General features: G+C 36.8%; 2 long non-coding RNA genes across 2 annotated transcripts in view; one reads left to right on the top strand and one right to left on the bottom strand.

Moving 5' to 3' along the window:
- LOC140697358 (uncharacterized) overlaps positions 1–3,876 on the top strand; it is a 76,456-nt gene extending 72,580 nt beyond the window's left edge. The window contains exon 5 of the long non-coding RNA XR_012074316.1: positions 3,495–3,876. This is a non-coding gene — a long non-coding RNA (uncharacterized lncRNA). The remainder of the gene's footprint in view (positions 1–3,494) is intronic.
- LOC140697359 (uncharacterized) overlaps positions 1–26,265 on the bottom strand; it is a 148,011-nt gene that overhangs the window by 30,044 nt on the left and 91,702 nt on the right. The window lies entirely within an intron of this gene.

Here is a 26,265-nt window from a genome sequence, read left to right on the forward strand (position 1 = left end):
AGGTCTGGAAGCAAGTCACAATTTTGCTACGAAAAATGGGTTGTGTTACGCTACAAGGCAATGGTGGCTTTTTTCATAAGCACTGTGAAGAGTATGGGAAACTGCCTTATGGACGAAAAAGACTAATTCTAAATATAAGTGCGATATTCCTTAGATACATGTTAATACTTACATTCCTGTCTTAGACATATCCTGAACCAAGTTTGCAACCATTTATCAAGGAATGAAAATAATTATCTAATTATTAAGACAAAGTATCTAATTTTTGTGTTTCTTTAATCTCTATATTTAGATGATAGCTCCATATAAAGTGACAGAAGTGATATAAAATGGCACAACTTAATGTAACAATAAAGCCAGTACCTGTGATCCGTTCATTATTCCTCAACCTGGTCAACTGTTTAAGACTGAATTATCTTTCTTTCCTGTAACCTGGGATTAATGTGTGTACAGTTCCTAGCGTTATATCAAGTACTTGAAAGGCCATCAAATTAACAAAACGAATAATTCTTCCCTTTTAGTAAATAACAGCTCAAAATAATTTAACTGGAGATAGTCATCATGGCAATAAAGCTTATCTTGCGTTGATGGATACTTGGCAGGACACAGATTATTAGCATCTGAGATGTAGTGTGTCCTTTCTCCACCTTTTTCTTTTTTCTTGTATTTTTCCTCCTTCCATCTCCCCTTGTTTTCATCTTTCCCTTGCGTGTTTCCTTTTCTCCTCCTTTCCTCTGAATTCCATTCTGTTATAGTCAGACAGGGTAATAAGAATATCCCTGCTAGCCTCCTCTTTACCTTGATTTACCACTTTCAACTTCACTAGCTCTTGTTACGCTGCCTTTCCCACCAATGTCTTTGGCTGAGGAGAAAGCAGATGAAGAGTTCAGAGAGGTTACGCCTCCGTTCATCAACCACTGGCAACTTGTTTTTCATTTCTTATTCTAAAATAATAGTTGGTTAACCCAGTGCTGACTAGTATGGTGCTTATGCCGTATTTGTTTCCTAGAGAGACACTATCTTTGGCTCTTACTGTATACCACTTTAAAATGCTTTGGAACACAAGCTAACTGCCTCAAATTCACTCTGTAACATAGATGATATTGAGGAGGAGTGGGGGAAGGGAGGCTTGCTTGCGTGCACGTGGGTGTGACCGTGCATGTGTAAGCGTGCACATGCACATGCACTCACACACACAGGGTAGGGAACACACAGTGCCTATACTAAAATGTGAAGTCCTGTCTGCCACACACAGCATCGCGTTAGTAAGCGCCACTGAGCTCAATGCGCACATGGAACTAAACTGAAGGATAACAAATCTTCTACATGTTATTATTAAGCCCTGAAAACATAGTGTCCTGAGGTATGCCGCAAGAGCCGCAAATTCTTTAATTCCCCTTTCACTGAGAGTCGGAGTATGTTCTTATTCTCCCTAAATCTGGGCTGGCTCAAGACTCCTTTGATGAATAAAAGTAACATTCTGTGCTTCAGCTCTAAAACATCTAGCAAGTCCTGTCTTAGCCTTTTGGACCTCTGAGTTCCCATGAATGATGTCCAGCGACTTTGCTGTGGAGACTATCTGGAGAGACCCTGAAATTACATCACAGATGGGTCTAGCTGAGCTCAGCCTTCAGCCTTTCTTTCCTTCCCAAGATACCGGATGAGCAAAGCAACCTCGAACCATCCAGATCAGTGCAGGTGCCAGCAAAATACCATGACTGAGGAGTTGACGCATATGGAACAGAAGAATCACCCCGAGCTAGTGCCCAGACTGCCGCCGCACCAAACGCTGAGAGATACTAAGCGGTGGTTATTTAAAGTCCGGCACGTTGTTGTCGGCCACTTATCAGTAGATCAAAAGACCATGCTCTGCAGGCATGAGAAAAATCTACTTAGTCTTCTGATTATTTCTACGGCTTCTGCATATTTTCCATTTTCCATTTCATGACAATATCCTGTGGTCATGACTTGGAGTGGGTACGAGTGGAAGAAAGAGAAGGAGAGGGCACTGAACGGTTTCTCCCATCAAATACCCTGATATATTTCCATTTTCCCTTCCTGTGTTTGTGATTTTAGAGAGAAACAGAGCTAAGACAGAAGAGCACAACATAAATAAGAGGTCTGTCTTAGAGGAAAGGGCCAAGAGCTAGCCTAGTTGATGCCACATACCCACAGTGCTGCACAAAAGGAGAGACACTTCTATGACTTGGGTTCAAAGCTGTGATTTAGTGAATGCACTGCTGCTTGTAAGAGTTACTGAAGAAATCACGGTCCACACAGGCAGCTCTCCATAAGTCTGAGCACATTTTCTGGTTTTAGCAGCTCCTACTTCTATGACACAGTTTCAAATTGGGCTTCAGTTTTCCTTTGAAGCATTTTTTTCTTTTCTTTTCTTTTTTTTTTTGCTCAGTCTGCTTCTTTTAAAGGCCCTCTTTCAGCTTTTAAACAGATGAAAGGACGCACGGAACTCAATTATTTTCAAAAGAATAAGACAGAAAAACAATAATAGAGACTGACAAGTTGGGTGAGAGATACCTTTGTGACTTACTTAAAATAGGTCAAAACATTTCAGACTTCGTGATGTCAACTGTTTAAAATTAGTTTGATAACATGTAGTCTCCCAGTCTGCATCCACACAGAATCTCATCATGTGGTCGCACTGCACTGGCAGAACAGCACCAGAATAACACACAGCCTGTGGACGTTCACATCACCATCGCCAGGTCACGCTGGTGTATTACTGACACGTAACTGTAAAAAACTCCGCTGAAAAGTGTGGCTAAACTCGACAGTATTTCAAAAATATCTTTTCATGACCAAATAACTTGAAAATACGTGGAAAGATTAGTTGGCTGATTTGATAATTATAAAAATGAAAAAATGATGATTAAGAAAAATGAAACTGAAATTCAGAATTTAAGACTTTACCAGACATTGCACTGCCCAGTTTTCATAAATTATTTGAAATACCTGTAAAGATACAAAATAGTATCCTAAATTTCAGCCTTGCAAGGAAAGGTCAACAGTCAATCTATTGCCAAAATCTTACATGATTTTCTGCTAACTGGTTTATGAAATGTATAGCGAAAATAAGGAAAATTTGGCTACCACTTGAAATAATGACTGCTAGCTGAAGCTACTGAATTCCAGTGAAATACCCATGAAAACACGACAAGAGATACAAAGTCATAAAGCAGCTAAAACCTGTGAACACTGATCAAAGATTTGCCAAATCCCTGAAGAAACCATTACCAACCATATCAGAAATAAGACCCTAAAGCAAGAAATAAAAAGAGTTAGGAAGGTGATAGCAGATTTCCGTCCAATCACAAAGAAAGCAAAATCTTCTCAGATTAGAAAAAGGGAACTTTTCTATTCCTTTCTCCACCCAAAATATACATGTATACACCTTACAGGATTAGCTTTCTGGTTTTTCTTTCCCCCAAGAATGTGACTACATTGGATGCTCTTGTTTTCACTTGTTTCCATTTCAGGGCTCAGTCTGGCACCCAGTGACCTGGATGGACCCTAGGACATCAAGTCCATCACAGGGAAGGACAGAGATGGAAAAAGCTGGAGTGTTGCTATGTTAGGGTTACGGTGGCTCATGTCCTGTCTCTGAAAAGGAAAGAACTGCATCCTGCTTCAAGTCTCCCAGTAATAAATTCCTCTCCCTGAGTCAAGGAAAACCCTTTAATTTCAGAAGAATCATTTTAGATAAATGAACCTTAAACAGCAGACAGTTGGGGACACATGTTTTATAATCCAGATTATTTCCTAACTCAGAGATTTAGGAGAGCAGAAACAATTTACCTATTCTATTCATGTCAAGACCTAAGCCAGATTGGAGCTCACTCCATTTAACATGAGAAGACAAAAAGCACCTGCATTTTATAATAAAATCAATTTTTAAAAAGGCAAAATAAAAACTAAAATAGCAGTGAAGATAAATATGAGAATTGTAATTGTGTACTCTTTAAAATTCAAGAAAAAAGATCATAAAAAATAGGTAAAAGCTGAGATGGTAACAATAAATTCAAATGAAAAGTTTTGATAAAAATTAAGTGCAGAGAGAGGGAGACATGAAGGGGGATCTCACTGAGATATAAAAATATTATAAGGAAAATTAACAAATTCTTAAAACTTGACCTGTTTTGAATGAAAACTATATAAATTAGAATCAGTATTATAAAGAAAAGTGTAGGTTTGTCTCTTATATTCCAGAGAAGATAATTAAAATCAGAGGACATTATTAAATATGGGGTATTAATATGTGATGACAGTAAATTACAGATATGAAGGGCAGAGAAGGAAATGCAACAAAATATAACATGTATCCTTGAAAATGAAAGAAAACCCAATCTAAGGTAACATAAAAATGGATACGAGTAAGAGAAATAGCAAAAGTAGTTCTTAAGGGAGTACAAACATAATAAACATACTCAATAACAATTGTCTGGTTATGAAATCTATAATTTTTATCAGTAAAATCAAATATATGTGGGAGGGTATAGCTCAAGTGGTAGAGCGCATGCTTAGCATGCACGAGGTCCTGGGTTCAATCCCCGGTACCTCCTCTAAAAATAAATAAGCCTAATTACCTAGCCTTCTGCCAAAATAAAATAAATAATACAAGAATAAATAAAATATAAAAAAAAATATAAAGTAGAATCAAATGTAATCAATGTTAAAGTATTTCTAATAAATATAATGCTGATTTAAATTTGACAGAATAAGGACAAATGAATAAGGATATCTAAGAATATATTTAAAAAGAAAAGTAATGTGTACTCTAACACTATACTAAACAAGATCTGATTTGGGTGAATGAAACAATATAGGAGTAGCTTGAAACAGTCACTTTGCATCTCATTTAATACCTGCCTTCCATCACTGCATATACTGAACATCAATAGGGTGGTCCTAGTGGGTACAAAAAGTAAAAAATCAACAGGTAAAAGAGATTCATCCCAAAGAAAACTGTCAAAATTTGCTGGTGAGATGATCACTTGCATACAAGCCCAAGAGACTTTGTAAGAAATTATTATAATAAAAAAAAGAGTTCTGTAAGTTTTCTGGAATAATACAAAAGTCAACTTACACAAATCGACTGTATTCCTGAACACCAGCACAAATGCTTAGAAAAAGTTACAGATAAAAAAAGGGGATTTTCCTTTTGTCTCTAAATTTTGGCTAATGCACAAGACAGGGAACAGTGATGTGCACCCACTGATCCAGACGGCCTTAATCTCCCCCTCATCTCCTTAGACAAGCTTTTTCCTGACTCAAGGCCCTGTCCTCCCTTTATGTAGGGCACTTACTTCAGAAAAAAAAGTATCACTAAGGAATACAGAGCGCCTTCCTCCCCGTCTCTGTGGGAGGACAGGAGCCTGACTTCATTGGAGCCTCGCCCCAAGTTGCAAAACTGCTTCCACTTAGGAAGAGAAGACGAAGTTTACTTTTCCCTTAGCTAAAGCCAATTAGCAAACACAGGTGAACTAAGAAACTCTCCAACTCTTTATTTCAGCAGTGTTGGTCTCAGACTGAGCTCCGGCCTCTCTTCCCTATTGCAATAGTTTTGAATAAATCTTCCCTGCCTGTTTAATTTTGTCCAATGAAATCTTTGCTTTGACACCACACTTACATTTGAGAAGAAAGGGGAACCCAGAAATTGCAAAGAGCTTGGGAAAGTAATGAGCAAGGGAGGATACATAAAAGAACTTCTACTCCAGGTCTCCAAAGCATAAGAAAGGGAAAAATCTGAGCTGGGAGTGAGATTTAAATTTTAAGGTGAAATCAACTGGAACTATCATTTTAATACCTAAAAGTGAGTTATAATTACTGAGATAAAATTCGTTCTGTAATTGTAACAAAGTGTTCTGAAAGTGCTGGCCTGTGTCTTAGGAGTTACTCGAGGCACGGATTAGGGGAAGGAGATGAAACAGTTTATTTAAGGGCAGTTGGATAAAAATACAGATATTTCTTGAGGTATTCATCCAAGTTCAATATTTTAATAAGATATCTAAATAACTTCTAAGAAGTATATCACTTACAGTATTAACACAATTAATTACTTTAAATAACTGACAAAATATGTGTAGGACTTTATTGGAAAAACACAAACAAAAAAAAACAGTAAGCCACAATAAAAAGGTATAATATAATCTATTAGGAGACAAAATATTAGTATATTACATATATCCCCAAATAAATTTCTGATTTTAAAAATCCAAATTAGACTGCTAATGTTTCTCCTACCTTTTATCATTTTTAGTCTAAAAAATGCAATCCAGGTAGATTAAAGGATTAAATGTTAAAAGCAAAACTTATAAAATACAGTTGACTCTTGAACAACATGGGGTTTGGGGGTGCTGACACCTCATGCAGTCGGAAATCCGCGTGTAACTTTACACGTAGCCCTCTGTACCCCTGAGTCCACAGCCTCGAACTGAACCAGCTGTGGAGGGTGCAGAGCTGCAGTGTGGGTTTACTGAAAGAAATCTGCATGAAACGGACCCAGGTGGTTTAAACGCGTGTTGTTCAAGGGTAGACTGTATAGGAACACATTTTAAACACGTCACGTCAGGGAAGACTTTTTAATGAAAGGTGTGAACACTATAAAGCCTACAGGAAAAGATTAATATAAACTGACTACACCAAAACTTAGAACATTTAATCAAGAAAAAAATATATAAACAAGGTAAGGAATGAGGATCAGAAACTGTGAGAACCGTTTCCACAGACTGCCACGAGCATCTGTGCACACCTACAGCTCTTGCACCCGACTTCACGGCTCAGAGGTAGCCTGTTCTTGCTCCTGTGTGCAACCGAGCCCCATACCTGTGTGGTAACTTCCATACCCTCTTTTGTATCAAGAACACTGCTCTAGTAATTCCTCCCTGCTTAACCTATACATTCAAATGTTTGCTTTCTACGAGATAATGCTCATTAGTTTACAAGTAGACTGGATTTCTCCCATTCTAAGTACGACATGATACGCAAAGTTTCTCTTGAACCCATTTTCCCTGCCTGCTATTTACTCATTGTTCTGCTTCCCTTTCGTGGCACCAGTCCTTAAATGATTTTTCTATCCTCCTCTCTTTCACTGGCATTCTCACGTAAACCCAATCCAATTAGGCTTTTGCCCCACAGACACTGTGCTCATGACTCACGGTGTGACGCCACTGGCACACTTAGAACTAGCATTTGTCAAGGCTGACCATGCCCTTCTCTTTTATTCACGTTCTTCCATTTTCCCTTATTTTTTCAGAGTTCACTTTTCACCCCTTCGCAGCTTCCTTCGCTGTTTCTTCTCTCCTTTCTTTGCTCTAAGCATTGAGGTAGCCCAGAGCTCACTGCACGTTCCTCTTCTCCTATTTCCCCTTTGAGATCTCACTCATTCCCGGTGCTGGAAGTACTGTTTCTGCACCAGCAGTTGAAAGATTAACATACCCAAGGCCGATTTTTCCTCCTAACATCCAGACCTGTATATATATAATTGCTGATATCATTATCAGAATGAACTTCTAATTAATGATCCTTTTAGCAATATCTTTAAAATATTTCCAGAATCAGACCTTTTCTCACCACCTTCACTGCTTCTTAGTCTAATGGCTACATTCTCTCTCCCCAGATTTCTGTAACACTTGCTAACTTGTCTTTCTGCTTTTACTTTGCCTCCTTCATTGGCTCTTCTTTAAGAGAGCAGCTGCCAGAGCAGAGTTACAGCTTAGAAAGCTAAGTAACTCCTCGCCTCAAAATCCTGCCACAGCTCCCCACTTTCTTCAAGTTAATGCTACTGATCTTACATATCCTGCAAGGGCTGTATGCTCTCAGTGCCCCACTTCAGACATCATCTTTTAAAATTATCTGCTCCACTCCCTTCCATTCAGGTGGTCACTTTCCTTTTCCTCTAACATTCCGGGCGTGTTCCTGCTTGTGAAACTTTGTTCCAAATGGGAAAATATATGACAAATAATTAATGTTTTTATTACATAAAAAGTTTGTTCTACATTTTACATATAATTCATTATCAACCAAATGCAAACCATCACATGTGATGCTAAAAACTGGCAAAGAATGTGGACACATATGTCAGAATATGAAATATAAATGAGCAATAAAGCATATGTACAAGGGAACTGCAGTTGGCAGTGTAATTCTTACTCTTGAGGGCTATTGTACATATTGTATCAGGGACATGTACTATTAATGCTCTTTTAAACAATTCCTCATCAAATGACATGTGCTAAGGAAATAAAATGCTATGATTGTGAAGTTTGACACATACTCATTTTATCACACTATTATTTATGCTAATTAAACTGGTGAGATAAATTTCTGATTTTTAAATAGTGATATAAAATATATTTAGTAGTTATTCAGAATAACATTTTGAGGAATATTTAATGATTCAGAATATGAATTCAAAATGCAAATGCACGTTTATGTATTTATTAATTGTATGTATATGAGTGTGTGTGTGTGTATGTGCGTGTGTGTGTGTGTGTGTGTGTGCACCAGAGTAGAAACACACTGAAAGGGCCAATGATTATGATCTCCAAGTGGTGGGACCAGAGAATATTTCAAATGTATTTTTTATCCTTTGCTATATTTTACATGTCTTATAAGATATACATTAGTGGGCTTCAGAATTTTATAATCAATATTTTACAGATTAAGCTATGTTGTTTCATGTTTGTTATGTCAGAAACATACGGTAATGACCAGGTCAGGACTTAAAACAAACAGGAGGAAACTGAAACTAGAGAGGGTAAACAGAAAGCATCTGAAAGTCAGTAGATTGGTGTTTTTTTTTTTTTTTTTTTTGGTGGGGGGAGGTATTTGGGTTATTTATTTATTTATTTTTAGAGGAGGGACCGAGGATTGAACCCAGGACCTCATGCATGCTAAGCATGCGCTCTACCACTTGAGCTATACCCTTCCCCCTAGGCTGTCTTATTTTTAATTTTATGTGATGTTATATATAAAGGTTTTAGATCAACAGAATATTTCATCAACACTGATGCCATATTATACTCACAAAGCATTTACATCCACTATCTAAGTTGAGTTTTCACAAGACTTTGAAGTAAATGTTAGTATTATTATATGTCTTCCCCAAAGTCAAGCACATTTATTAATTTACAAATAGATTCTGAGTCCCTGGTATGTGCCCAGGGAACTCCAACATTGACACCCCCTGGATTCAGGCCCATTTCCTTTGACTCCAAGCTCATACACTACAAGCACTACACTAAAGTAATAAGCATTTTTTGGTGAGTTCAATTTGAAACTTTTGGGTTTTTTTCCCTTATAGGTTTCTGTTTGTCCTTTCACAAAGTAATTGATCTAAATCTCCACTTTGCAAACAAAATCCAGACTTTGTATACTTTGTAAATAATCCAATTAAAATCTGAATCGTCTAGATGAAATATTTCTCTTCTACGTATCCGTTTGCTGGTGGCCACCTGCTTACACTATACTTAGAAAGCTGCCAAACAAATACATCCTTTCCACTTGGTAACAGGAAATAATTTCCAGGCCATCACCTTCCACATTATGTTTCATCTTGGCATTAATTTTAATGAAATAATAATGTACTTGGCACCAGAATATCATCTACCATCCAAGGATCTCCAAGTATGTAACAAACATTAATTAAGCACAATAACTCTGTAAAAGAAAACATCATTATCACTATCCTGGAAGTGAATAGATTATTTAACAGGGAAAATAATGATGGGGAAACCATTTCGAACTAATCGGAAGGGAGTAAGCTGCCAACTGGATTGCTTTCAGTGCATTACCTTACTCAGAGGAGTAGGAAAAGGGCTGGGAATGAGCGGGGACTGCTAAGAGAAGGAACCCCAAATCCTGAGATTGGGGTAAAACATTTCACCTCTTTACCCAGTTTAACATATGAATGCTCTCTGATAATAAAGTAAAAATATGCTTGGTCAACAATTTCCTTAGCCTGAAAGCACTATATTCAAAATCACACACACACAAAAAAAAAACCCTAGTCAAACCTAGTCCATGAAGATGTTTGTAACTGAGATGATTAGATGAAAGTTAGATATACACAAATACTAAAATTATGGCTCCAGAAAAATGACTCAAAACTCAGTCTTCTGAAATGAATTGAGATGCTTGCTTATGAAATACAACATATTTTAAAATCTAACGTAAAGAACAATGTTAACATTGTCAACAAAGGATTTCATTATCTATAAATAAAAATATGAAACTGAGGTTTTCCATTCCAGTAAAATTTTTTTGTGTGTTAGATGAGCCTATTAATTGCTGGATAAGGAGATCACTTTGATCATTTTCATTTGGCGTGGTAACATCTGATCATTCAGTATCCCAAACTCAGTGATGGTCTTTACCCCAAATAGAAAGGGCCAAAAGAATTTCAGTATGTTATCTGCATCCAGTAAATGTACTTATAAGAAAGATGCCTCATTCTGTTTATCGTGCAGCTTTGTTGTATTTGACTTTATCTAACTTTAGTAACTGCTCGACTTCGTGCACTTCCACTATAAAGAGATTTCACACATTTTGCTGATTTGCAATTGGCAAGGACTTTCAAAGGTAAAGCTGTAAAGAAACATCAGAGGTAAGGGGCTAATGTTTTGCTCAGGTAACATACTACATTTGCATTTCCTAATGCTCTTGCAATTTGTAGAGGTTATACTGTGTATGAAAGACGATTTTAGAATTACTTCTATCCTTTTAAGCATAAGTAGATGAAAAATGGCGAATGAAGATAAGGTTGGTTATTAAACTCTGGAATATGCAGAGAACGTTCTAATGAATTTCAGCTTTTGAATTATGTCATCCATAAAAAATAGTTTCTCAGTATTTTGATTGCCTCTTCAAAAATACTTGACAACTGCATGCTCTGTAAACATATGAACTCTAGGGAATGTGCATGTTCACTTAGTTACAATGTAATAAGGCTGGGATCATTTTATTAAATACTAATTAAATAGTTTACAGGGAATTCTAAATGCTTATTATGAGCTAATCCAATCCTCTAAAAAGAGAATTGTTAATGTTTTAAGTGTTGCACTTAAAAATAGAAAAGTAAATTGATTTTTTGCGTAAAAGTGAAATTACTTACAATGTATCACAGAATTGCTCCTTTTGAAATATTTCATCTCAAATTTTATCCTGCCTACATTCATTCTTATTTCATCATTAATTTAGGTACAACATTTGCACATATGTATCTATTATTTTAAGAGACTATTACTTGGGACTATTAGTCAGGAGTATGAATACTGGAAAGAATACTAGTAAAGATGAGTTAATATATTTCTTATTTAAAATATTAACACTAATATTTACTATTTATTAGGGAATAAACTCTGATTAGACACATGGTAAATACTTTCTAAGTATCTGCTCATTTAACCCTCACAGGGTTCTGTGACATGGGCTCTGTACTACAGTTAGCATTATTATATGTATGCATTTGGGGGAACAGGCACAAAGTAAAAATGTAATTTATCCCAAGCTACCACAAGTAAAGGCAGATCTGGGCTTTGAACATAGTACTGGATTGTGTCTTGCTAAGTGGATGGAGTCCATGAGGCATTTCATTCACCAGAATATATTAGGGAGCATGGATAGTTCTACTTCCCTGCAGCCAATGGATTTAAAGCTGTGAAAATATGAATTTGGTTTGCAATATTTGGTAAGGAAATTTGGGGTAGGGACTCTAACACACAGGTGACAGTGTTTGCATCGTAAAAGGGCTGATAAATTTGGGAAAAATATAATACTGATATTTTATCTTAGTAATTACATTTCCAACATTATGTATACATTATTATGCCAAATCCCTCTCTGTTCCTAGGTTCTCAGGAAGGAACATCCTCCAGATTTACAGTGTAAAATCCTTCCCACATTTTCTGTCATAGATGATCACATATTTCTTCCATGAGCAGACATGGGTAAATTGATGACAGTGATAGGATGCTGTGGAATAACTGTAACTGCTCATCTAGACTAAAAAATATAGTCCGAATGATATTCTACACAGTGTGAGCTAAAAAATTCTAGGCTACTGATAGCTAAGTTTAAAGTACATTGCAATTGAGTTTCAGGTTATAATTACAATAGCCAAATTCTATACAATACATATGAATCTTACAGAAAAACTCTAGAGCATTAGAAATAATACTAAATGCTTCCACAAAAGAGTGCATCATACAATTGTAAACCAAGAGGCAATATTATGGCAATCAGGGCAAATTATGGAGCCAGTCTGTGTGTCAGCATATGAGAGCAGAGCTACTGTACTATGGTTGGTACCCAAAGCTGGTTCATTCTGGTTGCAACACAGTCTCTTACTTGTTACACATACCATCTCACACATAACATTTTCTGGTTAGTATTACAAGTGGCCTTTCTTGTGTGCTACCTAATTTTTTCCCTTTCATTTTTAAAAGCCTCTTTGAAAAATATTATATTTTATAAGTAGTATCTACAGGTTGATTCCAGTAGAATGGATCAGCATTTATTAGGAAAAACCTAAATTCATTCACAAAGCAAAATGTTGCTTAGGGATACAACTTTCTTAATTTGAGATCCTAAAGCTATTATTAGGTATAACTAGTATTTTTCAACATTACTCTATTTGAGAGTAAGGATAAAGTCTTGATAAAATACCTTGGGCTTAAATTTTAGTTTCTCTAGGGTACCTTTGAAAAAAAAAACAATCATGGTATTGATTTAAGCTTTGCCATTTATACAACCATTATTCAAGTATAATCTAACAAAATAATATTGAATTAACAAGTCAGTAGTTCTTATTTCACTGGCCGATTTACCACACAATTTCAGAAATCACGTTCTATTGCTGCTTCCCAAAATAAAAATAACCTTTATGTCTGATGCTTCTGAAAATTAATAAGCAAAAATGAAAAAGAAAAAGGAGGAGGAGATATTAGAGAAGGAACAAAATAGATATGATATAACCTATATAAAAGACATTATTTTCATCCCATTTTACCACCAGTGGGGAACAAGGTACACAGAGAAGCTACATAACTCCCCTAAAGTCACACAGGCAGTGAAACGGACATCTGAACTCTCATGATCTGACTCCAGAGTCAATGTTCTTAATCACTATGATATGTCACCTTTCTATAACTTTGGAAAATACTGCTTTCCTAACACCTTTAAGAGTTCTGTGAACTCTTCTGAACACAAGAATTACTGCCTCAGGGGTGGAATATTTGTTTTAATAATTTTTTTGGTTATAATGATGGAAATCCAATGACCATTCACAGGCTTGCAATCCTTTATGGTGAAAACATGTGTCAGCAAGATAATCTATGGGTATCCTAAAGTCTTGTGCTTGGTCAACTGAAATAAACACGGGAAGCACTTGGTTTTAGAACAAAGAAGGATATCTTTAATTCTGAGCCTTTATGATTTTCTGGAATTAATATAGGGACTCTAAAGTTAAACTAAGTACTTCATATAAGTGAGTGGTCTATGGTAAGTGATGGCCAATGCATGCTATATATTTGACGACTACAAAAAAACCTTTTTCACCCTATTTACTGGCACCTATAATTGCCAAAGGCTGTGCTCCGCCCTGGGTGGCGATGTGGATATGCCTTGTCCTCAGGGAATTTACAGTTTAATAGGGGAGGGCAAAGCACGTAACAGATCAAAGGAAGTGTAGCATCTGTCGGGTAATGTACAGATTGGGTAAAGGAGCAACCCCTACTTGTGAGCGTTAATTCAGTCTAGGACGTTCAGGGAATCAAGAGTTCTGGGGTCTGAAGAAAGCAATTATCAGCTAAAGAGATCTGAGGGGGTGCTAGAGGTAGAAAAAGAACTGTCAGAACAGTATGGAAGGAAGACTCTTCCAAGTGTCTGAGGATTCTGGAAAGATAATCCAGGACTAGATGGTTACGTGCTTGAAATCGAACTGTTTAGTCAGAAAACTCTGTGCTTCACAGACCCTCCTGCAAAGGATGGAGAGGTTTTAGAAGCAGGTCTGAAGAAGGCCTTGGTTGTAAGATGACAGAAGTCCTCTTGCCTGCTTTTACTGCCTTGGGCTCCTAATTCCCTGGTTCCTACTGTGGGGCAGCACCCTTCTTCCTAAGAGGGGAAGCTGCTGGAGCTGTGACAACTACTTACAGCACAAGAGTCTGAGGAACGGGGTGCCGCTTTCTGTGGCCACACCCTGCCGCCTCTCCCACCCCTAAGACCTTCCCTGACCCCAAGTCTTTTCCTGGCATGATGTAGCATGGCTGATTGTTCAAGAGGAAACCAAGCTGGTACCCAAGGGTCAGCAAATTTAGATTTCAAATTCTTCTTTTGGTTTGTTCCAAGTACAGAAGCAATGTGTGTGTGTGTGCGCGCACACACACACATGCATGCACACACGTAAGAGTGAAAAGGCTCTCTCTGCTTAAGTCATGCTTTACAGTATTCTAAAATAAGAAGGATAATGTTTATGAGGAAATTAAATAGTCAAGTGTTGAAGGTGTAAGAGTCCCCATTAGTCTGGGACTCTAAATGAATGCTTGGAGCAGGAACCCGCCACCCCCCAACCCCTACAACTGCCAACACACACATCTTTTCTCACTGAGGTAAGAGAGAAATACATTGTTTTCTGCTTAAGCCTTTACCATTCTGTGTACATTTGTTACTGCAGCTTAAATGGCACAGAATCTCTAAATTCTCATTCTACAGGTAAACAAAACTTTGTAGCCAGTTAATATGACTCACCTACTTCTTGAACAAATAAAGTCATTTGATAAGATCAAAAATTAACCCACTGTATAGCTATTATTGCTTTATAGCTAATTACATTTTGCGCTTTACAAGCAAACCCTGGAAGTATTAGGAATACCATTATTAACCCAAGAAAAATGTTTTATTTTAATGGAGAGTTCTCTTAAAGTACCACTTTTTGGCTGAAGTGCCCTAATACTCGTAATCATGTATTTCAGATACATGAAGTCAACTTCTTATAATACTTCTCTATAACTCTTAACATAAAGATTCAGAATGATAAAATCCTAATTTGGACCTGAAGTTTTCTCTATTTCAACATACATTATGTAAGTATGCTTAACTTTAGTTTGCTCTTCTGAAGCACAGTTCTCAAACTTTCCACATAAACTCTTAAACATTTTAAAAATGTAAAACATATTAATAAGCCACAGTTCTGTGTATTATTGAAATATATTTGCACCTAGTTGGGAAATTATTAATCCTGGTCATGATCCTAAAGTTACTAAAATTTCCCAAGATGCTCTGGAAGGGCTGTGACTTATCAAGCTGTATGTATTATGCCAGGAACATTCAAGGTCAAGGTCTCTGGCAGCCTCTGGGCTAGAGCTATGAATATGAAGGAGTCCTAAGGGTTTCCACTATATAAGCCAAGGCAAATTTCTTCCTATTTCATTATCTTACTTTTTGTATAGATAAGCAAAAAAAAAAAACAATAAAATACACACACCCCTCACAAAAATTCTTTCTTTGGTGAGCCATGATCAAAATACTAAAATACCTAGAGGGACCTTGTATCAAAGAGGACTTTTACTGCAGCTCACTTTTCTGCCAGTAGAGCTTGTACAACAGTGATCTTAACATACAATTTAAAAAAGGGAAGCAGGCCTTCAGTATGAACTGAATTCCAGTGCTTTTCTCTTAAGTCAGTGGCTTCTTGTGTTCTTAGTGTAACTTGTTACAACTCTTCCAAACCAGTTTTAATGCTGCCCAGTTTCTTCTCATTATCTTAGACTGTGATTAGGAACAGAAGTACCTAGGTGTCTATAGATTCTGAGAATCTGGGATTTATTTATTTTTAATTCAGAAAAGGCAGTAACAGGAATGTCAGAAAAGCAGAGAAGGCAGCGTGGGTTCTCATAATCTGTTTATGGAATCAAGCACCCACTATGCCCTCTTCGTCAATAACTCTGAGTCAAGGATTATCTCAATTTGAAACTGCTCCTGAACTCCAACAAATACCCATCTGCACACAGATTCATGCACATACAAACCACTAACCAACCAAAAAGGCTCAGATATTAAGAATAAACTGATACTAGCAAATAGTTTAAGTCAAATAATATTACTTTTTTCTTTTGACATGTGTTTCCATTGTTTGTGTTAAACACAAAGAACAGTGAACAACATAATATGATGATTACTAGCTTCAAGAAGAGAATAACAATGCGAGGAGATACTACTTCCATACTGTGGGTTGATCACAGTCACTGAAAATAGGTGAGTGAGCTGCGATTCCTGGAAGCAAAATAGGGACTCTGCTTCCAGGTGGCAGACTGGATACATACATTAATATCCTTTCTTTAGCTGAAGCTAATAGAATGAAACTCATTTACCTAAGGTTAAACAAAAATGGCTTTAGAAGCATTTGAAGTATTTCATATTACTGGGTACATAATGTTGACATAGATAAATGTTTTTAATACACAACCTGTTAAAAGCTGAGCATGGGGAGCCATCTTTTCATGCTACTTAACTAATAATAAGATCTTTGCTAAAACGACGTATCTTGAGATGAGTAAAGACCACCACTTCCTCTCAGTCAATGGATTTGTCTCATTCTATGTTGCCCTCTCTTGTATTATCTACTCTGGAAAAAAGATACTGACAAGGACATGAACTGAATCAGAGAATGTGGGCTTTTACTCTGCTTCCAGATGTACCATTCTGGATCACTTGTCAGGACTGAAGTATGCAAACAGAAGAAAAGAATGCCTGCTGACCATCTCTGGAACTTTCCTCTGGCAACCTCACACTCACATTAACACCCAAATATGAGGAATCTCTGAGCATCTATTTGCAGAGCTCTGGGTGTTGGTTGGGTCTTCTTCGCAGAAGCACTGTTAAGAAACAGTCTTCCATCGCCAGGGACCAGATAACAACCAGAGGATATGCAGACAAGCATGTTACATGACCAAATCTAAATCTTTTCTGTAAGGGATGGGGGCTGATTCCAATTACTGAGCCAGAATGAGGCGTATTCTCGCCTGCTCTCTAGCCAACATCTCCGTGTGCCCAATCACAGTGATTTATATCCACGATGGAAGGACTAAACTGAGAGGGGAAAGATAATCTTACCGAGTCAAAGCCAAATGAAGATAAGCTGATTATCATGGAAGGTTTGAAGCAAGAAAAACTGGATACAGAACTCTAAACATTTCTTATTATCAGCAAATATGCACAGCAGCTGCCGATAATCGCCAGTCACAATAAGCGGCTCAACAGAAAAGGGGGAAATATTGTGGATGCGCCCAAATTCCAAATCTTGGCACCTAACTGAATTTAGCACAGAGCATCAGCATGAATTCAAATATGTGTGAATCACAGTAATCATGTGAAGTGCTAAATCACACATTTCATGATTTATCCAAGCTTCCCAAAACACTAGTTTCTGTGCGCCAGAAGTTCTACTAAGCTCTGTGGGGTCAGACTTCTAGAGTTACACCACACACACACACTCTTCTCAACAGCGTGTTTTGTTATAGCATTATATAGCAATTATCATGTTAGGAGAAATAAACAACTGGATGTGTGAATCAAATATACTGACAAGAACTTTCATCAACAGAAATTTAACAGAATACCAATTCAAAGAACTATATATATGCTTGTGTGTATATATGTATCTATTTATCCATCCATACACACTCACACAACCAGAAAACATCCAGTATTTACTAAACATCAGTAAGCCCAATCTCATGGAATTTCTTATGCAATCAGGCCAGGTTAGAACACTGGGAAAATTAAGCACAAGAAAGGTCAACCTGAGGAATCCTTGTGGTTTTGGAACTGTTCTGTATTTTGACAGAGGCGGTGATAAACCTATCCTTGTGCTAAAAATGCATAGAGCTAAATAACACACACACACACACACACACAACACAAACACACATAGTCCAATAAATCTGAGTAAGATCACTGAATTATGTATCACTGTCAATATCCCGGCTGTAATATTATGCTTTGCAAGATGTTACCAGAGAGGGAAACTGGGTAAACAGCACACGAATCCCTCTGCATTATTTCTTCCCATTGCATGTGAACCTACAACAATCTCAGACTAAAAGGTTTAATTAAAGCAAAATTGAAATGCAATGTGGCAAGTGCTAAGATAAAAGGAAACGCAAGTTGTTATGGGAGCACACAGTAGGGCTACATAATCTAGACTGGTAGTTTAAAGAGATTCAGTAGAATGAAATCAGGCAATTAGCAAGTCAGTCAAAGAAGTCCAGGCACAAAGATTAGTTTCTGCAAACAATGTAGTTTAGTCTAAAACATTATTTCTGAGGAGTATTAGGTAATTTTAAGTACTCTCCAGGTGAGAGACGAGAGATTGTACTGGACAGGGAGTTAGTGGCTAGTCTTTAGGGAGTATGTGACTACATCAATGCTTATGGATTAAAAACCTTAAAAGATGTGTGACTCCCTTTCAGTCCTGTACCCAGAGACATTAAAATGACCTAACAGCAGTGTGGTCAATGTCACGGATGAGGCTAGACTGGAGGTAAGAGCAACATAAACAGGTGTGCAAATATGGGTGAAATTCAAGACAGAGTGCCTGTCACAAATTGGGACCCGGACAGATATTGGTTGAATGTTAAAGAAGACAGTGGTAGCAGAGATGGTGAGGAGGGGATGCAGAGCTTTGACATCCATTGGATACAGATGGGGAGGCAGGTGAAGTTATCAAACTGACTCCTAGATTTCTTCTAGAGATAATTCAGGAAGGGATTGCTCAAGGGTTACAGGTATGAGTGTTAACGTGTTTAATCGTACCATTTATCTCCACATAAACACAAATAAATGTTAGCCTGTAACCTTGTTTCTTCACTTTCTCCTTTCTTTAATGAAATTTTATAATCCACCTTGTGTTGGAAAACTTGAGTGGACATCAAAGATCACCAGGGGACAAGATAGGCAATGCCAGTTCTTTTGAGTCATAGCATCTTAAACCACGCTATGTCCTCCAAAAAGAGTAAGATTGTATTACATTTTTATTTCACTTTTTGTTCCAAATATTCAAATAGTATGTCCCTACTGGAAATCAGAAGCATAGCAGTCACCTGGACTCTATCAGCAGTGACCCTCAATAATCCTCACTGCTTTGAAGGCTGCCAAACAGGAGGCAAAAACACTAATTTTAACTTCAAGATAACATATTGTATTTCTTCTATGATATCCCTGCAGTGGCGAAAATGGAAATTATTGACTCTGGGAGCCTGGCCTACAGTGCTGTTAATCACCATATTGCTATTAATTGATTTCCTTAGGAGTGAGCCAGACTCAGCAGGACACCACTTATTAGACCTCTTTCCCACTTGTAATGCCGTGATTTTGATGCTGCTTTTACAGTTTTTGGAGTGAAATGTTTGGTTTTCAGAAAAGAGAAAACTCTGTATGGAACAAATAAGAACCAATCAGTTTCAACTATATAGTAATATGCTGACTCCATGAATGAGAGAGACTTGCTCTTCCTTCCTCTGCCTGCATTATCATAAGTAAATAACTTGAAAGTGTGCATTCAAATACTCAGTTCAGCCGTGTCGCTTGTGTGTGCAGAAACCTCCAGACCTTTTATTATTTTGAAATAACACTGAGGAACCCCATTACCTTGTTGAATATGCCTAGAATTCTCATTCCATTTTGTCAAATAAAGCACCTCAAATTGGAAGCTAAAAGCCATCTTTTTTTTTTTTCAAAATCTGTTAACTGGCAATGGAAAGCATGAGATTAGATATTAAATAAAACTAAAATTCACAAGAAAAACTTTATAATGATATATTCAACACACTAGAAAACTATGCTGACATGAATATATTTATGGGTATGTTTCAACAAGGAACATATGTCTGCCTTAACCAGGCAAAATTGAAGGACTACGATCTAATGCATTAGAAAGTTTGACTGACTGATCACTTTGTCCTTTTTCTTAATAGACTATTATAGTCGGCAAAGGAATATATAAAGTGGCCAGCTAATCGATCCGTATCATATTGGAAAGGTCAAAATAGAATTGTACATTATTACTGTCAGAAATATATAAAACATGAACATTTCCATACCATATTCTCATCACAGAGATTATGCTGGGGACTGAAAAAGACACAATATTCGTCCATTCTTATGACTAAAATAGCTATTATGCTGAAAACGGAATGGCATAAATCTAATCTCATGAGAGGTGCTAACTGGAAGAAAATACTATGGATTCATTTCTTTCTTTTGTAGGATCTGGAATTCTCACTCGAGCCATCCTCTACGTACTCAGATACTTTTTCCACAAGAAACACTCAAATTGACAAATATGTACCCATGATGTTCAAAATAACATCTCTGATAGAAATAGGCAAAGGCATAAAAGAATAGCAAGTAGTAAGCGTAACAAAATATAGAAATAATATAATAACTAAGAAGGTCAATTAAGAATTATTTTGCACCTTGTTAAATTGATGCAGTATAGGAACTTGAGAAGAATTACACATAAATGTAAATATTCTATAAATACCTTCAAATTTAATAGGTGATATTTTTAAACATTCCTTGTAACCATTACCTGTGTAACTGTTATTCACAAAAAGTTGTGAAAATTATAGTGTTTCTTATTAAACTTTGTATTAATATGAATTTTGTGCTGTAATATGTAGGATTAAAAAACTGTAGTATGGGCATGAGTTGTACACATATGTATGCACACACCAAACCACAAACTGCATTAATTATATATGCCTAATAGGACGAAACTAGCATAAGAAAACAGACCATATACTTTTACAGATACGAATTCTAAGCAGCATTGAAAATGCGAGGCTCTTCTTAGCTCTGAAGACAACTTGTGTTCTCTGCCTGCTGGCAGTTCAGCTTATGTTGAAATTTATATAGTGAACATCTTATCATAATTCCTACCTCTGAAGAAACTCAGTAATGGCACCGTGCACTGGAGGAATCATTGTTATTTTAAAATACTCTTACTTGGGGACAAAATTAGATGTTAAACTCAGCATAATTGCTGAAGACATAATATTTATGAAAATGAAAACTTCCAGCAAAGTTTTGGTTTGGGGGAAGAAGATTATATTATTAACTTGGTATTAAAAATCAAATGTAAATCAACAACTATTTGAATGTCTGTTAAGTAAGTACAGCATAGTCTGCGATGAACTACACAGACAGTAAGTAACAGGGACTGCTCTCGAGCAGTTTGCAATCCAGCACAGACAGAATAAAAAGCTGAATACCACAGATACTGCAAAAGACATTAAAACATGCAGTGGGGAAAGGTAGTGGAGAAAAGGATAATACAGGGAAATATATCAGAAAATGCTTCCGCGTGAAAGTGAACAGGGCTTCACACACCGAAATGTCGGAGGAGAAAGCCTGAGGTGGACACCCCAAATGAGGAAAAAGAAATTTTGCAAAAATAAGAGGGGTAGTGTAAGAAGACACTGTGAGTAATTCAGGTACTTCAGCAAATAGTTTAAGACCCTTAGTAGGAACTGGGATATGAAGGCTGAAAAGTATGATTGTGTCATACTGTCCAGAGGCTGAGTGTCAAGCTGGAGATGCTAGATTTTACTGACTAGGAAGTGGAGAAACTGAAGCTTCTTGATTAAATATATCTCTGAATAAGAAAGTTTAACTTAGTAACTGTATACACAATGACTTGTGAGAACCACTTTCCCAACTCATTTATTTTTCAAAGGCTGTTATGTAAATTAAAGAGTACTGACCCTAAATCTGAGTCCATCACTTCACACCTCACACAGCACCTCCAAGGCACTCATTTACAGACGTTCGTACAGTATTTGACACCCAAAAAGGGAAGCAAAAAAGCTTTTCTGAATGACTGAAAGAATAAAATGCACAGAGATGACTAAATGAGTTTGAAGACTATAATCATCTAATCAAGTAGAACTAAGGCATGAGACAGGACAGGGCAGTGGTAATGAATTCAAAGAAAGAGTTAAGGGGCAAAAAAAAGGTGGGGGGGACAGGGGGGAATCAAAGTTGATTCCAAGGTTTTGATCTGGAAGACTTAAAAGAATGGACAGCAAGTCATCAACCTACAGGTGTTAAAAGAAGAGTTTAAAAACAGTGGGGGCACTGGTGTTTGGGAACAGCAAATTTCAACTGCAAATGAAAGACTGAGGTGAAGTTAGGTAGAGTAAAGTCATAATCATAGGACAAGATTTCTAGAAAGAGGTAATTTCTAGGGGTGAGGTTTTGCCCAAAATCAACAATACAGAAATGATTAAAACAATGGAAGTGAGTATCGCTCAAAGCATAGAAACTACAAAGAGACTTTCAAGGAAGTTACTACATTTAAATGAAGGAGGGTAAGCGAAGTAAATAGGTAAGTCAGACTGAAGAGCAGAGATACTTGGACTGGTGATGAAAACGGTTCAGTTGATGTTGCTGGCGATGAAAACGGAATAGTATGACCTTTAGCTTCTCCTACGTGCTAACCACTCTGCCAATTATTTTTAATGATTTTCAGATTTAATCCCTGGAACATATATCTGATGCCTATATTATTATTTTTCCTTTTTTGTTTGTTTGCTTAAATATGGGGAAAATGACACCCAGAGAGTTAAAAGGAAGGGACAACCTCAGGATTCAAAAAAGGCATTTCTGAACTTAAGGAACCTCGATCTTAACCTAAAGAATACTTCCCTTAATAAGAAGAAAATCAAAAAAGGAGAAAAATTCATGACTATACACCCACAAAATCTACTTTCAATGGAAGTAGGATAAACGTGCAAACCTGTCCCAGTATTTGAATACACCAGGCAGAAGAATAAATGATGAAAGACTGAGCAAGAGGAAGAAGTCATCTAACAGCCTTCAAGTTGGAGCCAGGAAGAAGGGATGGGAGTACTAACAGAAACCCAGTGTAACCTTTGGAAAACTAAGGATCTGACATACTTGGTACTGTGCATGTGTCGGCAGTGGTACAAAAAATGAGAGCATGGTGGAAAGGTGGTTAAAGGTGGGGGGCAGTCTATATTTGGCCCCTAAGTCCTATATCCAGTGTAGGTGCCCAATGTGGAAATGTCTTTTTTGTATTAAGTTAGTCTCTGACTACCTCCCTGTTTTGCCTAAGCAGATCCAGAAAAACAGCAGCTGAATTTATGGCACCCAGGCAGGACACCTGACGGCCTTACAGTAAATTCAATGCACACAGAGATTCCAATCAATTTTTAGTACCTCACTTGTAAATATAAATGAGCTGCCAACACTTAAGGATGAATGATTTAGACAAAGCAAGCAGAGAGAAAAAAGGAAATGGTGACAGTGAAGAAAAAAATATATATATATTAGTAATGTCTTCAGAGACATTGGAGAAGTATTAAACAATACTTAACAATCATTTAGAGAAAAAGAAAAGAGGTCTTGGACATTTTAAATATAACAGCTATAAAAAAACAGTAAAATGATTGGAAGAAAAATCGAGTGTTCTCTCTCAGGGAAAATAAAAAGAACACAAGATGATGTTCAACAGGAGGAAATAGATGAGAAAATTCGTAGAGAAATTGAAGTCATCCAAAATCTGGCTACAAGAACTTCAACAAAAGGAGAAAAGTGAAACTAAAGGAAGTGAACTTTGGAAAGCAATTATTAAAAAAAAATGAAATCTCAGAAATAGATGCCTGGATTTTCAGAGTGATAGGGTCCAAAAAATGCCTGGCACAGAGGATGAAAAACAGACTCTTACTAAAACATTTTACCATGACATTTTAGAACATAGAAAGTAAGAGGAAGTTCCTAAACGGGGCGTAAGTCCCCAGATCAGTACTGTTCACTGCTTTGATGTTTGGTAAAATCCATACCTCCTCAGATGGCCTGCTCCCCACCCCACTCTGCACCCGCTAAAGAGGTTCCCCAGACAAACAAGGCTTCTTATCAAAGAGATACCAAGAGTTCCTGCTTATCCCTGGGGTTCAGTTTTCTGTCAGCCCATGGATTAAACAAGCCAATCATTCTCCCACAGGAATGAGGGGCAGTCCAACCTCTTGGTGTTACAAAGCCTGCCTCCCACGACCACTTGTGGTTTACCCAAGGGCACCTCTCTGAACTATTCTCCTCCCCTGGGCTGTAAGGACTTGTGACTAATAAAACTCTGTTAATCTCCTCTGCTCAGGGTCAGGGGTCACATGTGCAGACATCCCTGTAACCCTAGAATGTCAGTCCCTCCCTCACTAACAGGGTGACTAGAAAACAAAACACTAAAATATTTCAAAGAACAGGTAAAGTCAAGTACAAAGGATGGTGAATCAGAATGATGGATTCTCAAATGCAGCTGCAGGAGCAAGAAGAATTTTGAACAATGTTTTCAAAATTCTGAGGAAAAATATATTTGCAACCTAAAATTCTTCACTCCATCAGATTCTCGAATACATATCAGAGAATGATAAAAGTATTTTTAGACTTTCAAAGTATAGAAAATTCGACTCTCCTGTACCTTGAATCAGGAAGCTCTCTGAGGATGACTTCTGTCAAAACAAGGAAATAAACCAATCCAGAAGAACTGTGATCCAGGGAACAGGAGATGTAGTACTGCAGAGAGATGACAAAAATTCTCAAGAGCGTGGCAAAAGGGAAGTATTCACGCGATAGCTGTACTGTAGGCCTGGAGTGCACAGAAGTCCTATTTCAGTAGGAGGTCAGGTGTCTCCACTGGGCAGGTGTTCGGAAAAACAAAATATGCTTGAAAATGAGCTAAAAGCTGCGATCATATGAAAAAATTAATGAAGCACTTTACAGAGCTTTTCTGGGATGACACTCATAATCTGCAAGTAAACAAAATCAAAAGGGGGACAATTTTTAACTCCAGTAAAAAGAAAAACAAGTAGAAGAGCATATTTCTTGGCTCAGCAGTAAAGAATATTTAAAGTCATCATGGAAACACTAAAGGTTTTTAAGCGAAAACTGAGGCATAATTATATTGAGAGGAAAACAGTCAAAATAATAAAAATTTTACAATAAGAATCTGTCATTTAAGGTTTAAATTGATTAAGTGAGATACGACAGTGTATTCAGATTCTTTAGACCTATGAAAATAATTACCAAACAAAAGAGTTAAATATTAAATGTGTTTGCCTTTGAGGTGTAGGACTGGTCTTAAAGTGTCAAGGAATAATTTTTTTAAAATAATCATTTCAGAGATAGTTTTTTTTTTTAATTCATCTAATACATTTATTGCAAATAAATACTAATTTTAAAAAGCAATCTGGCTTATATTTCTGATTATTAAGAATGTGTCCCATAGTCATACCCACTAATAAGGCACTTGAGGTTTTCTAATATTCTTCTGTTGAAAATATAAGTGTAATTGCTTTTAGTATGACAATTTTTGCTATATTAATCTTAAATTTTTTTTGCTTCATTTTAGTGTAATTCATTCCCCTCCAGCTCACATAGTAAATTAATTGGAATCTTAAGAATCACTTTGAAGCTCTCATTAAGATTACCCTTTTGAGATCAAATTATGTTAAAAATAAAATGGTTTCTGAGTTCTAATTTATCTCTAGTTTATGGCAATTGGCAACCTAATTTATCCAATGATGATCATCCTGAAATGCAAGGCCATGGGTGGTGATGGGTGCCTAATCATTTTTTAGAACATTGTATATATCTAAGGATTCTAGTTATGACTTGAGATATAAAAAACAAGTTAATGATTCATTAAAAATCTATAGCAAAGTTAAGTTAAAAAGCTACTCTTATAAAAAGCCTTTTAAAGGTCTGATAATTCACTCTGAGTCTGAGTGGTATGATAATGTAATGAAAGACTTAGAATTGAGTTTGTATTTCTGCTTTTGGAAACTAAGTATTTCCCAGATGGGACCCTGGAACCTAATTTGTATCCAATCTAGTATTCATTCAAATCTTTTCTCTACTGGATATTCAAAGATGACCCTAATGGTAAATATGCTTTTACAGATCTAGAAATCTTCTTTATATTTGTAAGAACACATATTGCTGTTCGGTTCTGAAGCTATGGTCACATGAAGTTACACATACAGGAGCCTTTAGTATTGTGTTTAAATCCAATATAAAGCTGCGGTTTGGCACTGTGGTTAAGGATTGAGAGGGTCTATATATAGCAGTACCTATAGAGATAACTGTTGGTGACAACATAAATCATGGGAAGCTCCAGAGAGCTGAGCCACCTGAGAGTATAATAAAAAAGAGGATAGGTGAGCAGTTAAATACATA

The sequence above is a fragment of the Vicugna pacos genome, chromosome 7 (genome assembly GCF_048564905.1).
Source record: "Vicugna pacos chromosome 7, VicPac4, whole genome shotgun sequence".
NCBI lineage: Eukaryota > Metazoa > Chordata > Mammalia > Artiodactyla > Camelidae > Vicugna > Vicugna pacos.